Here is a 14,191-nt window from a genome sequence, read left to right as displayed (position 1 = left end):
TCGTTATTTTGTTCACCACGCCACCCCAGTTCAGACAAACCCATATGCAAATCAGTCTTGAAACTGAGAGATCTTACTCGCCTCCCACCTCCTTGTTGTAACCCTCTCTTGTAGGATAAATTCCAGCTGACTCTTTAAATCCATGAGCCTCTTTTGCTCATCGGCTGAGCACATAGAGATACCGAGATTTTGTTCCACTGACTTCATCTCTGATTCTAAAGCTGTTATCTTCTCCCTATACACCTTCCGCCTATAAGAGGCTCTGTTGGTAATGATGCCTCTAAGAAAGGCTTTCATTGTCTCCCACACCGTTGTTATGCCAGCAGAGTCTAGATTGATCTCTCAAAAGGTCTTACTTTCTGCTACCAGAAAAGTAATTTCCTCATCTTCTAATAGTATTGTACTATCAAAAGACCACAACGCATGTCTAGGCTGCTAGTCGCCCCTTAAGGAAAAAGAGATGGCTGAGTGGTCAGACAAGTGAGGTGGGAGATAATCTATTGATATCAACGAGCTCTTTAGGCAGTAGCTAAATAGCGCATAATCTATCCTAGATTTGTGCTTATACTTGGAGTTCTGAAAGGAGACGCCCAATTTATTACCCGATCTCTCTCTCCATAAATCTGCTAAACCCAGCTGCACCATAATTGCCACCAAGGTTTGCCTAGAATTGGATAGTACATGGGCTCTACAACTCGTTGATTTATCCAGTTTAGAGTTAATAACTATATTGAAGTCCCCCATCCATATTACAGGATCTTGAGATGTGACCAGATGGTTTCTCATACAATCCAAATATAAAGGGTCATCTTGGTTAGGACCATAATAGCCCACTAGTGTGTACGTTCGGCCATCTACCAGAATTCGTGTTAAAATCCATCTGCCACTCTGATCTTCTTTATAATCCAATATTTGGGCCTTAACTGATTTCTTAAAGATAATAAGGATCCCTCTTATATTGGCATTATGGTCCGTAGATATAAATTTGTCGATCCATCTCGTTTCCCCAGAATTTCAGAGGCTTCAGCCTTAAGAAGATGTAATTCCTGATTGAAAATGATCTGCGCGCGAGAATCTCTCAAGTACTGAAAAATACGATCTCTTCTACTCCTCACGTGCAAACCATTACCATTCCAGGATAAATACTGTATATAAGGCATAGTCCCTATTCACTGCCCATTTCTTAACCACCCTAGCCAACCCTCCCGTCCAGCTCACCATGCCCACTTGAAATAGATTTTAAATAACTGCTACACTTGGGGACTTCCTAATCTTAAAAGGAACTGACAAATGAGAATTTTTAAACATTTTCGACCCAGCACCCAAAACTTCCCCCCTCCCCCCCTTGGAAAACCCTCCCATATTACCTCTGACCTGTTGGACTCTCAGATTTGCGTTCTTGAACAGCAACCCCATCCCCCCCACTGCTTACGCGATTATCCCTTCTGACCCAAAAAAAAAAAAAATAAATAAAAACAATCGCAAGGAGAGGGAAAAGAAAATTCCTAGCAAGAGCGGAAGAATATATTTCTCTTTTCATTTTTTTTTTTCTTGTGCTAGATATATTTTTTTTTTTATAATTTGAAACTTTCTTATTTTATTTTTTTCCATTCCTTCTATGAGATCCTTCCTTTTTTTTTTTTTTTTTTTTTTTCCTTTGTCTGTCTCTTTCTTTATTCTCCTATAGAGAAGACATACACTCTCAGACCCAGAATTGAATGCTTAACTCCCCCCCCTGTGAGTTCCCTGCAATATCATTCAACCATATATCCGCCTCCTGGGGAGATCTAAAATTGAGCATTTTATTATTATGCATCACCCGCAAAAAGGCAGGAAACCTCTTCTGCACCGTTGCACCCAATGATCTGAACTTTTCCATTCTTTGGCCTAACTCCCACTGTCGATCCAGTGTAGTTTTAGACAGGTCTGACCGCACCTCGAAGGAGAGCTCAGGTCCCTTAACTGATTTTTCTTTTAACGCCAAATTTAAGAGCTTCTCCTTTAGTGCGTATGTATGAAAATTGATCAGAAATGTCCTCGGTTTTACCCTACCGGGTTTTAAACGAAGAGGCTCCCGATGAATCCGCTGTATGTCCTTCTCTAAGGCCTCAACATCCTCCTCAAAGACTAAAGAGGCTTTAAGCAAATTGACCACAAAGGCCTTGATATCACCTCCTTCTTTTCCCTCCGGGATCTTAAGGAGTCGGAGATTGTTTCGCCGTGAAACATTTTCGAGGGACTCAACTTTTTCTTTTATAGCGTCCCCCTCTCTCTGTAAGGACTGGATTTTGTACTCGGCTTTCTCCATATCCGATTTCAGGGCATCAACGGAGGTCTCAAGAATCTCTATCCTCCCCCCAAGATCATCAACTTTTTTCTCAAGAGTCTCACATGTGGCCCTTATCTCAGCCTGATTGATCTTAGAGATTGAAAAGTCAGATCTAATCTCCTGCCTCATTTCTGCTATTGCTGCTATGAGGGCCTCCAGCGTATTTCCTCCCTCCAAACTAACACTGCCAATATTGACACCAACATCCGTAACCTCCAATAGGGGTTTCTCTCTCCGATCCCCCTCCTCTGTGGCCCTGTCCTCTTGGGCACTTAGTGTTTGTGCATCACTTACTAAGGGCCTTATATCAATCGCAGGGTCAGGAGGGGAATCAGCCATGACTGACAGAGGGGTTTTGTTAGCTCGAATCTCCAGTACTTGAGGCAAGACCTTAAAAAAAGAGCACAGGGAGGGAGTTATTCGTACTACACTGCTCTGTTTATTTTTTGCCCCCTTCTGAGAAATGATTTTCCCTCTAGTACGTTTATGTGCTTCTTTAGACTCAGCCTCCTGACTCAGACCTGCCCCTCTAATACTTAGGTCTCCTTTGCCAGCCGAATGACCCCTCCTGTCTTCGTCCGCGTTTAGCTCTTCGCTAACCCTCTCAACCACCCTTGCAGGATTTGTCACTTTCTTAAGCGGAACCTGTTTATGAGACACACTTTTGACTCCTTTGCCCGCTTTCTTCGCTCTGCCGATGCCCTGTCCTCTATCGAGTTTATCGTTACTCCTGCGACCCTCCTCCTTTCTATCTCGTGGCTCAGACTTGCCTTCTGGCTCCCTGACAGAACCTTGGTCTTCTTCCGTGCCGGCCAGAGCGAACGCCTCTGGGTCTGTGTCCCGATTTCCAGCCCCCACAACCTCACCTGCAACCACCTCCTGGCAAGCGGCAGCCGCGCCTCCCGTGGGGCCGCCGAGACTCCCCCCCAGGAATCTGCGAGCCGCCACCGCGTGGCCGCGTCTAAGCTCCACGGCTGCACGGCTCCACCACGGCAGGAAGGCGGGAGGCGATAGCTCTGCCCCAGCAAAACACATCCACAGGGATTTTCTGAGAAAAGAGCGAGAAAAGGAAACTCCTACGAAACCACAGCACCCCGAACCTCTCAGGTCAGAAAGACGCCGCCATTAGAAACGCCATTAGAAACCAAAACAGTGGAGATTTTCCGGGGGTACTGCTCAGGACGCGCGAGCCGCACTAGCCTGCGGCCGCCATATTTTCCACCCTTATGCACAAGGCTTAAGGTTTTAAATTCTATACGCTGTTTAATGGGCAGCCAATGAAGTGATTTAATTCCATCCGAGGTTGGCTGTCCTCTGGGCATGCCCAGTAGAAGCCTCGCTGCAGCATTTTGTAGGGATTGCAATTTTTGCAGTTGGAATTTATCGATTCCCAAAAATAGAGCGTTACAATAATCCAGTTTGGATAAAAAAAGAGCAACCATCACTGTCTTCTGTAGCTCCTGAGAGATCTATGCAAAGATTTTTCTCAGAATTTTCAAGAGAAAAAAACACGATGAAGTAAGGCTGTTTACCTGGGAACCAAAATTCACTTTATCATCAAAGATGATCCCTAAGTTCCTGACCTTTCCTACTGGGCGGGGACATTCTCCGGCTTCAGTTGGCCACCAGGACCGATTCCACTGGGACTGGCTCAGCCTAAACTCCATCACCTCTGTCTTATCTGTATTTATTTTCAGATAACTCTGACTCATCAAGGCCATGATCTCAGTGAGACAAGCGCGGAAGCTGACTGCTGTGGTCTCTGGCTGGATTGTAACAGAGATAACAAGTTGGGAGTCAACAGCGTAAGAGACCAGAGCAAAGCCATGCCTCCTGACAAGATTGGCCAGAGGGGTGACGTAGAGATTGAACATGGTCGGGGAAAGGGCGGACCCCTGTGGGATATCACATGGAAGATGGAAACTGTCCGACTTCATGCCATTCCAGAACAGCCTCTGCTCTCTTGCCTCCAAGAAGGAGGACAGGAGGGCCAGGGCGGCCCCCCCTACCCCTATGTCCCTCAGCCGCTGCAGCAGGATAGTATGATTCACGGTGTCAAACGCGGCTGATAGATCAAGGAGCACGAGGACTGCCCTCCCTCCCTCATCCACCACCCTGCAGATCTCTTTGGCGGCAAGGATTAGGTAGATTCGGTGGAATGGCGTGAGCGAAAGCCATGTTGAGAGGTGTCCAGCAGGTTGTTTACATCCAGGTATTCGGTCAACACTGTGTTCTACTACTAGTACTAGTATTAGCTACTCACCAAGCCCACGACCTCGACACCTAGCAGGTCCAGCAGGATGTCTGACCACCAGTGGGTCAGCTGGTTATGGGTGTGCCAGACCCCAGAGCAGCGAAACACTACCCACCCACCAGCGATGAAGCTCCTGGGTAGCGCACCCAGAGCCAGGCCTGCCGCCTACTGCCAAGGTCAAGGGGAGGTGGTCCTGCACAAAAAAATCAAGGGTGGCCAACCCCGCCTCGCCAAAAAGGGACCTGGCCTCCACCCCTGGCAGGCGCAGTCTGATGCAAGGCAGGCTGCAGCTCTTGGGCGCAGGCGCCCTGCCCTTGGAGCCGGTACCCTTTCCCTTACCATGGTTCTGGGGCGGAAAAGAAAATTTAGCAGTAAAAAATAAAGTTAGGGGAAGAAGTAGGAGAGTAAAGAAGGAAGTAATATAAAACAGTAGAAAAGTAAAAAAACACAGTTAAAGTAGAAATAAAACACCAAATATACACTTAGGGACAGAGAGGGATAGATAATAAATAAAAAAGATCAGAAAAACAGTGTAAAAAAATAAGCCTGGGCAAAGCACTACGCTACGCTCGCGTAGTTTGCGAAGTTTGCGCTACTTCGCACTACGCGAATTGCACGTAGCACAGTGCAAACACGCGTAGCATAGTGTTGCGTAGTGCAGCGGTCATTTGGTGCTTGCTCGCGGTCCTCAACGTCAAGTTGGTGACCGCGAGCAAGCAAAATGACATCCCGGCGAGACTTTTTCCTCGTTTGCGATCAGCAACATCAAGTTGGCGATCGCGAGCGTGCAAAATAAACTTCCTGGCGAGATTCTCAACGCGAGGAGGTCATGTTTCTCATTGCGAGTGGTCGCGTATGCTCGCGACCGCTCGCGATGAGAAACTACCAGTCCACGTTGAGAAAGCTGCTGCTCGAGTAAAAATCTACTCAAGCAGCAGAAAACTACAGCTCGCACTGTGCAAGATGCCGTTTTCAATGATTGCACAGTGCCGGTTGCTTGTCTGCACTGTGTAATCATTGAAAACAACATCTTGCACGTGCGAACAGGGTACTACGCAGTTCGCGAAGTGCTATGCGTAGCTCGCGTAGTGCGAAGTGCACTTTGCGTAGCTTCGCGAAGTGCTACTTCGCGAACTACGCCCAGGGTTATAAAAAAACAAAGGATTGAAAAGATGGGAGAGGGACTGAAAAACAGGCCCCAGAACCATGCAAAAGATAGGAAAACAAGATGGCTGCGCCCATTGGCGACCGCGTGGTGAAGTTTGCGCGATATTTCCCCCCAAAACGTTATCCACGTTGCTGAACGTCAAAAACATCTTGCGAGCATATGGGAATATACGCGAGCATGTGGAAACAAGCAAATCCGCATGCTCGCGTAGCTACGCATAGTGCTGCGGATGTTGTGTGCTACTTCGCGTAGCCTGGCGTAGCGCGGCTACGTGAACTTCGCTCAGGGTTAATTTTCACTCAGCGTCGAGCGGGCATCTCCAGCAGGCCGGATTCGCAGCGGCTTGGTTCAGCGGGAGCACCTGGTTAACTCCTGGAAGTCTTGAGCTCCGGAGCTTTCAGAGGGATGAATCTGAAATCTAGGCCGTGTTGTGGTTCGACTTAGAGGGCTTCCTTAAGTTTCTTTTAGGGGTTCAACGTGTCCACAAATAAATTCCAAGGTTCCAGAGTCTCTGAGTTGCTCTTCAGATGTTGGGACTACAGTTCCCACAATGCACCTTGCCAAATCCTTTAAAGTCCAGCTGAAAGTGGGAATCTGGGTTCTTCTTTGCTGGAAATGATGCAGGTGGAGCTCTTTTCACCTGCTGCTTTTAGGGAGTCCGCACCTCTTTTTGAAGCAAGGAAAAGTTCTTAGGGCTTTACTTCCTTAGTTTGCAGCAGGCGCAGTCATTCAAAGTACAGTCCTTTTAGTGCCGGCCAGGGTTCCAGCAGGGCAGTCCTTCCTCTCCTTGTAGTTTCAGACAGGGGATCTCAGTTACTATGTAGCCCTCCCATCTTTATCTAGTGTTCTGAGGTGAGAAGCAGGGGGGCACCCCTGACCAATGGGGCACAGGGTGCCTCCGAAAAGAGCGGTTCCGTCATGAGCGGGGAAGGGGTTAAAGTATTCCCATGTTAGCCTATGACGCTGAAATGCTACAATTGGGGAAAACGGAATTGGCAGCATTTCCCTCACCCGGGCATATAAAACATCTTTAAAAATGTCCCTGCTTACTTTTACATGGCACCCTACCCTGGGGGACCCTAGGATATACCTTAGGGGTGACCTGTATGTAAAAATAAGGTAGTACTATACTTTGGAAGAACCTTTATATCCAAAGATGCTTATAAGTTTAATATAAAAGCAGCTTGCAGTGCAGGGTTGACGTTTAAAATGACATAATTGTTCCAAACTCTTCAAAACACAGATCAATCAATATTTCAATACAGCCAGCCTACGCAATTCGTCCCCCATGGGACATCATCAGGGCTGTAAAAAGAAATAAAAAAATAAAAATCCATTCCAATTTAAGATTGCACATACAAATTAAAACAAAGTACCAAAATGTTTAGAAAACATGTTCATTACCACCTGCCTATAGAACCGTCTATACTCATCTGATAAGTTATAGCCCAATATCATTGACTCATCCAAAATGTACTTATATCAAACATAAAGCAGCCTGCCTTCATGACATTCTTTTAGAGCCACAATCCTAGACAGTTTCCAACTTATATTCACCTATACATAATAATTACCCATCTTTGTTCAAAATATTGTTGATCAGAATAGTACGTGTGCAATGATCCATGCTGTATCATGACTAACCTGGCCTTCAATTATCAAAAGATTTTATTAGTTTTTATCATCAGTTAGCACCCATCCTCCTTCTAACTTTTGAGACCCTGAACACTCCACTTAGTCCTATTGAATGTGTATTTATCAGGAAACACGGGCCTCTGACTTCAATTATCAAAAGTTTTTATCAGTTTTTATCATCAGTTAGCTCTAATCCTCCTTCTAACTTGTTGAAACCCTGAACACTCCACTTAGTCCTATTTAATGTGTGTTTATCAAGAAACACAGGCCTCTGTCCCAATAATTTCCAGAAAAATCCTGAATATTCACTCCTCATCATTAGATTCAAAGTGATCTCACCTGAATCATTTTCATGTTACTGTCCATTCTTATTCTTTTTCCAATTTTCCGATATTTCTATTTTATGATGAAAATTCTGTAAATGAGAATTACCACTCTTTAGTGTAGTCCCCCTTACTTTAGAAATATCAGAAAATTGGAAAAATAATAAGAACAGACAGAAGGCTGGCTGTATTAAAATATTGATTGATCTGTGTTTTGAAGAGTTTGGAACAAGTGTCAATAAAGACAAGCGGACAAGGAAGCTTGCATTGGAATTTTGATTATTTATGGACTTCAATAATCAATTGTGGATGAATTCAGAATAACTGTACGCTCCTTCTGTGTGGATTTAATCTTTGGTTAGATGACCTCTGGAACATCAGAAGTGAGCGGTTTCTTTGAATATCTAACCAATAAGTGATACACCTAGAAAACTCACCTGTGCACACAGATTCTGTGACCCTAACCGCTCTTTAACGTTGGTTCACTTTAGGAAAATGATGCAGACAGATGTAGAAACTATTCAAAAAGTTAAGTAACAGATTTGTAGAAACGTGTGTCTTTAATAACAGTGTAGAGGTGAGAATATGGGACCAATGATTACTGGGTTGCAGCACTGAAAAGGTTAAAGATAAAGTGGCAAAAAGATGATCTGACCCTAGATGAGATTCTAGTTGTAGCGAAAATGACAGAAAATTCAATCAAGTGTTGATGTTGTAAAGAAGGATAATGGGAGGGTAACCTCACACTTTGAGTTTCAAGAGAAGACTGTGCAGCATGGAAAAGCATGTGGTAATACAGTCATTTTCATAACAGTTGCAAGAGCAAGCCTGTTTTGAATAAAGTACAGAAAGTGACTGCTGAGGGAAATTAAAATACCTAAAGACTTACAATTGGTGATTGAAGCACAAGGGTTCACTGCACCGTACCTATATCCCCTGAGTACAAAGCACTACGTCTCTTTGTTTAATCGGGAAATTGAAATAACTAACTTGGAGCGCAGTGCAATTGTCTTACAAATAAGTAATGGGCAAAGGAATGGTTCCATACATGATATAGTAGTGGAACTAAAAGTAACATGAGTGTTGTTTGACTCTGGAGCCAAATTTAAACTTCTTTCCAGAAAGTTCTTTGAGGAACAATTAAGAGAGTAAGCTATTAAACGTTTTAAGCCTGATATTAGACTGTATGCTTATGGGAGTGAGCCCATCAAGTTAAAAGAAACTTCAATGAATTATCTGAGTGTAAGGGGAGGTATGTGAGTGGCAAGATATATGTCTCATTAAATAAATATAGCATTTTGAGTTGGTTTCATCAAACAGATTTGGGTCTCATGTTAGATCCCAATAGCGAACCTTCCATAATTTTAAAGGATTATAGCCAGTTTACACATATAGTTGGGCATGGGTGTAGTAAGGAGGTGTTTGTACAGAAGATTTGTACTGAGTCCCCCTCAGTGTTTGAAAAGAAGGTGCATTGCATTTGTGTAGTTAAGGGTGCTCAGGCAAAACACTGCAAAGTGTGATGTGTATCATTGGGGTTACAACTGGAAATGCAGACCAATTTGCAAAGACTAGAGAGTGAATATACAATAGAAGTGGAGGAAATGAACTGGGTAGCTCCAGTTGCTACAGTAAGTCCAATGGTGAGTTAAAACGTATGTAAATCAGAGGGAATTGAATAAATGCGTAGTGGTAAATGGGCCTCCCAGTCCCAATATTTCTGAGATGTTGAAGTTGAGCAGTGCCACTGATTTCACTTTTGCGTATCATCAGATTACACTTGATGAGAAATCCAAACAACTGATAGCGTTTGTTACCCTGTTCTGTACTTTTAGGTTTGTTAGAATGCCCTGTGTTAATCTCAGCAGCCTCTGTATTCTAGACAGCGACTGAAAAATTATTGAAAGGGGTTGCTGGGGTTAAAGCCAATGAATACAACACTTAGTTTGTAAGTGGAGTGAGCATGAACATGAATAAAGTTCTTAAGAGGTTCAGTAATGTAAATCTTACAATAAAAAGTGCTAAATTTAGAGAAACCTCTATTAAAGTATTAGGGATATGAAATTTCAGACAGATGAATAAAGCATAGAGTGGAGTTAGTAAACACCATTGGGCAGCTGGTTTTGCCCTCCACTTAATAAGACTTGATTCATTTTCTGGGCATGGTAAAACACTACTATGAATTTATGGAAAGGTTATAAAAAGGTTTGTGCGGGTAAGTAATAGCAACATTTAAAAAAAAATGAAAGAAAGAGGGAAATAATCAAATTAATTGATGTAATAGCAATATTAAGCGTTTAGAGGAGTTATGACAGCCTTTGACCCTGGTGCCACTGCACCTGCTGTACCATTCAAATCATTGCCTGCAAGGTAACTGCACTGTTGACTGCCTGTTTAGTAGTAAAATATTGCAATACTTGGTGTTTAGAGGGGCTCCTAGAGCTTTGGGCCCCTGTGTCGCTGCACCATTGCAATCATGACCCTAGTGCCTGCAAGGTAACTGCACTTGTGACTGCTTATTTAGTAGTTAAATATAGCAATATTTGGTGCCCTTTTGGGGTTCCTAGAGCTTTTGGCCCTGGTGCCACTGCACCATTCAAATCATAACCCTATTGCCTGCTAGAGAAATGCACTTGTGACTGTCTTGTTTACTAGTACAATTTAGCAAAATTGTGGGTTTAGTGGGGTCCCTAGAGGTTTAGGCACCAGTGCAAGGTAATTGCAATTGAGACTGCCTGTTTGGTAGTAAAATAAAGCAATATTAGATGTTTAGTGGAATTATGACAACTTTTGGCCTTGGTGCCCTTGCATCTGCTGTACCATTCAAATAATGACCCTGTTGCCTGCAAGGTAACCGCACATTTGACAGCCTGTTTAATAGTAAAATATAGCAATATTTATTGTTTTGTGGAGTTGTGACAACTTTGGGCCTCTGTGCCTTCGCACCTGCTCTACCATTCAAATCAAGTCCCTTTTAACTGCAAGGTAACTGCAATCCTAACTGCCTTTTCGGTAGTAAAATATAGCAATATTAGGTTTTTAGTGGAGTGATGGCAACTTTTGGCCCCATTGCCACTGCACCTGCTGCCCCATTTAAATCAATTTTATAATAAACAACAGGAGCATCAACCCGTAAACCTCGTTGAGACTGGGGTAATAGTATACGAGACAACAACATTCTCAATTGGTATCATTCAATCTAGACAAATAAAATGCATGTGCAAGACATTACAATAGAGGAAAGGAAGACTCTGAGTAAGAGAGTTTGGAAAAAGACATATTGTATTAAATAAAGTAAATACAAAGGGATATGCACAAACTAAATTAAGCAGAGTAATGGAACAGTTGTATCAGCACTGTACACAATATCAATAGACATAAGGACAACCGAAACTTGTACTTGGTGCTTAAAAGTGTACGTGACACGATGACGGCGACGCAAGTGACAAGGTGTGAACAGCAGGAGACGGCGCAAGGTGAAGTGAGAGTGAATAGTTGAAAAATTAAACACCAGGGTTCTAAATTCACTTTTTTTATATACAATAAAAATGATTACATATTCATTTTAAAGAACCGTACGGCCATCAATTGAGCTGAAAGGTCGACGGCGTTTCGATCCGGTTAAATTGGGATCATCATCAGGACTGGGTTGCAATATTCAAGGTTCAAACAGTGCTGTACAAGAAAAGTTAGAGGAGTATGAGATGAAATGAAGGAGGAGAACCAACAGTTTATGAGGGGCAGGCAAACAAGACAAAGGTCTTATAAATGTGATCTAATTGCGAAAAACAATGAACTGAATCAACCTAGGGATAATACTATCCAATCACATGGGCGCAAAAAAATCAAAAGAGGGAACAGAGTGGGAAGGGAGGAAAATGCAAGGCGAGGAAAAGAAAGGGAAGGGAAAAGAAGGGAGGAAAAAAGGAAAAAGGTCAGGTGAGATATAACAATGGTTGCCTGTGGGGAAGGCAATTCAGGGAGATGTAAGACAGCACTAGACTGTAATTATTAAGTAGAGGTATGTGAAGAGAGAAACTAGTGTATTTCCAATTGTAAAGGGCAGAATATACGTAGCAGAGCCATTGTGCGAGCAAATTCACAGCATTACCTAAATGTAGGAAAAGGGGTCACGGGTAGGGAACAGGACAGAGCGTAAAGATTCACAGAGACTCCAGAAGCAAGAAAAAGCAATTTAATGCGAATGTCAAAGGAAGGGAAAGGGAAGGAACTGCGTGGCAATTTAAGAAAGGACATTGTATTCAAAGGACGCTTGACCAGGAAAAAGGGGGGGCCGGGGGGAGAAGGGGGGGAAAGAGATGTCTCTACCTGGAGCAAAAGCGAGAGTGAAACTCATAGTCTTGGAGGTGGACAAGGTGTACTGGTGGCGAATTTCTAGAGAGGGAACATAAGGTTGAAGTCAGGTAACCAGAGATAAAACATAAATATGGACAGAGAGGGGATCAAAATAATTGACGGGTACCTAATGGATAGAGCGTCGGACAGAGGGGATCTCGATTCACAAGGGTCCAGCGTTGTGAATCAGAAGGCAGGAATAATTCAAAACTGCAAAGAATGCCGGCTAAAAAGAGAACATAAGGTGAACGTCAGATAACTAAAATTAATTCAAAAATAACACAGGGGATGAAAAGTAGTGTGTGGTACCTAATGATTAGAGCGAAGGGCAAAGGGGATCTCGATTTCCCTGGGTCGAGCGTCGTGAGTCACGAGGAAGGAATATTTCGAAACAGCACGGATACCCGGCTTGTATTTTCAAGTGGCGAATAAATCGCCCCAAGCCTGACAGTCTAAAAAGGAAATAACAACTTGGGGTGAGAGGGGCGGGGTAAATTAACGGAGGGAAGTAGGTAAGAACCGAGTGCGTCTTAGTTACCTAATGAATCGAAGGTCAGGAAAGCGGCATCTCAGTCACCGGCGATCTTGCTCGAGAGTCAGTCAGCAGGAATGTGACAGGAAGTTAATGAGAAAGGGGGTGTGACTCGGGCGTGGGTTGCGTCCGTGTGGACAGTCAAGAGAATGAAAGAGAAAACAGACGAGAGGAAGGGACGAGGAAGGAAATAGATAGGGGTGTAATGAATCCTATTAAAGTTTGCGATTGTAAAGGAACATACATAAGCATCAATGTATTAAAGAACAATGTATTCAAAGGGCACGGAATTGAATCCAAAAACATATAAATTTATGGTGCCAAGTAAAGTCGATTGGAATCAAAGAGACAGAGGGGTCTATTTAAAGACCTCTCATGTAATTTAAAAACCAAAATCTAAACTGGAAAAAAGGCGTTAACAGGCGTGCGCAATTATTCATGCAATCAGAGAACGTAAAGGAGGATAACAAGGACCAAGAAAGTAAAAAGTCCTCAGGGTATAGTCAATATTGCAGTCAAGAATCAGTATTGTGGCAAGTGATTAATGTTCAGAGCAATATGGTGCTGTTCCATTCATCAATGGTGTTCAACCCAGAATTAACAGAGTTGCAGATGGTCATCCATTTTGATTCACATTTGTTTAGCAGAAGTTTGATATTACCACCTCGTTGGGGTAGTGTTGGCTGTTCTATCACTTGCCAGGTAATATCTGTGGGGCTGTGGTCTTTTTCCAAATAATGACTCACCAAAGGAGCAGTCAGTGTTTTACAGTGTATCCGACTTTTGTGTTGGATGATCCGCAGTTTTATCATTTGAGTAGTCTGTCCAATATATGTCAGATCACAGGGACATCTGATTGAATAAACCACATTCTGTGACCTGCAATTCGTCATGGTTTTGAGCATATAGGTTTTAGTACCTGTTTTGAATTCTTTAGTATTTTGTGTGAGATCACAAACTGAGCAGTTCTGGCATTTGTAGTGCCCCGTAATTGGGGGAAGACCCCAGGCCGAGGTGATGGTGTTGGTATCCCCTGTATTAGTAGGCCATGTAATAGCATGAACAAGATGTGTGGCCAGATTTTTACCCCGTTGGTAAGAAAAAAGGGGGGGTTCCTTAAAGGAGTCCAACTGTCTGAGTACAGACCAGTTACGCTTGATGATTTTGGAGACCATATTGCTACAGGGACTGAATTTTGAGACAAATGGGATACGTGACATACTTTGTTTAGTTTGTGGTGTGAGAAGTACTTCGCGTGGACAGTACCAGGCTCTTTTGCGTGCTCGGGTTAAAAGGCGTTTGGGATATCCTCTGTCAGTTAGTTTTTGTAATAGAATATCAGATTCAAGGAAATAATCCTTACGGCACTTACAATTCCTACGGATCCGTAGGAACTGTCCATAAGGAAGCCCATCGCGCAGGGCACGAGGATGATAACTCGAGTATTGGAGGAGAGTATTACGTTCCATGGGCCTTCGATAGAGACGTGTACCGATTAGACCGTCCTCAGCATGTATGGTAACGTCTAGGAACGGTAAATCGTTGTGTTTGGCCTCAAATGTAAAATTGAGATGTTGCTGGGACTGATTGAGCC

This window comes from Triturus cristatus, chromosome 7 (assembly GCF_964204655.1).
Source record: "Triturus cristatus chromosome 7, aTriCri1.1, whole genome shotgun sequence".
In the NCBI taxonomy this organism is placed as follows: domain Eukaryota; kingdom Metazoa; phylum Chordata; class Amphibia; order Caudata; family Salamandridae; genus Triturus; species Triturus cristatus.
This window is presented reverse-complemented; position numbering follows the sequence as displayed.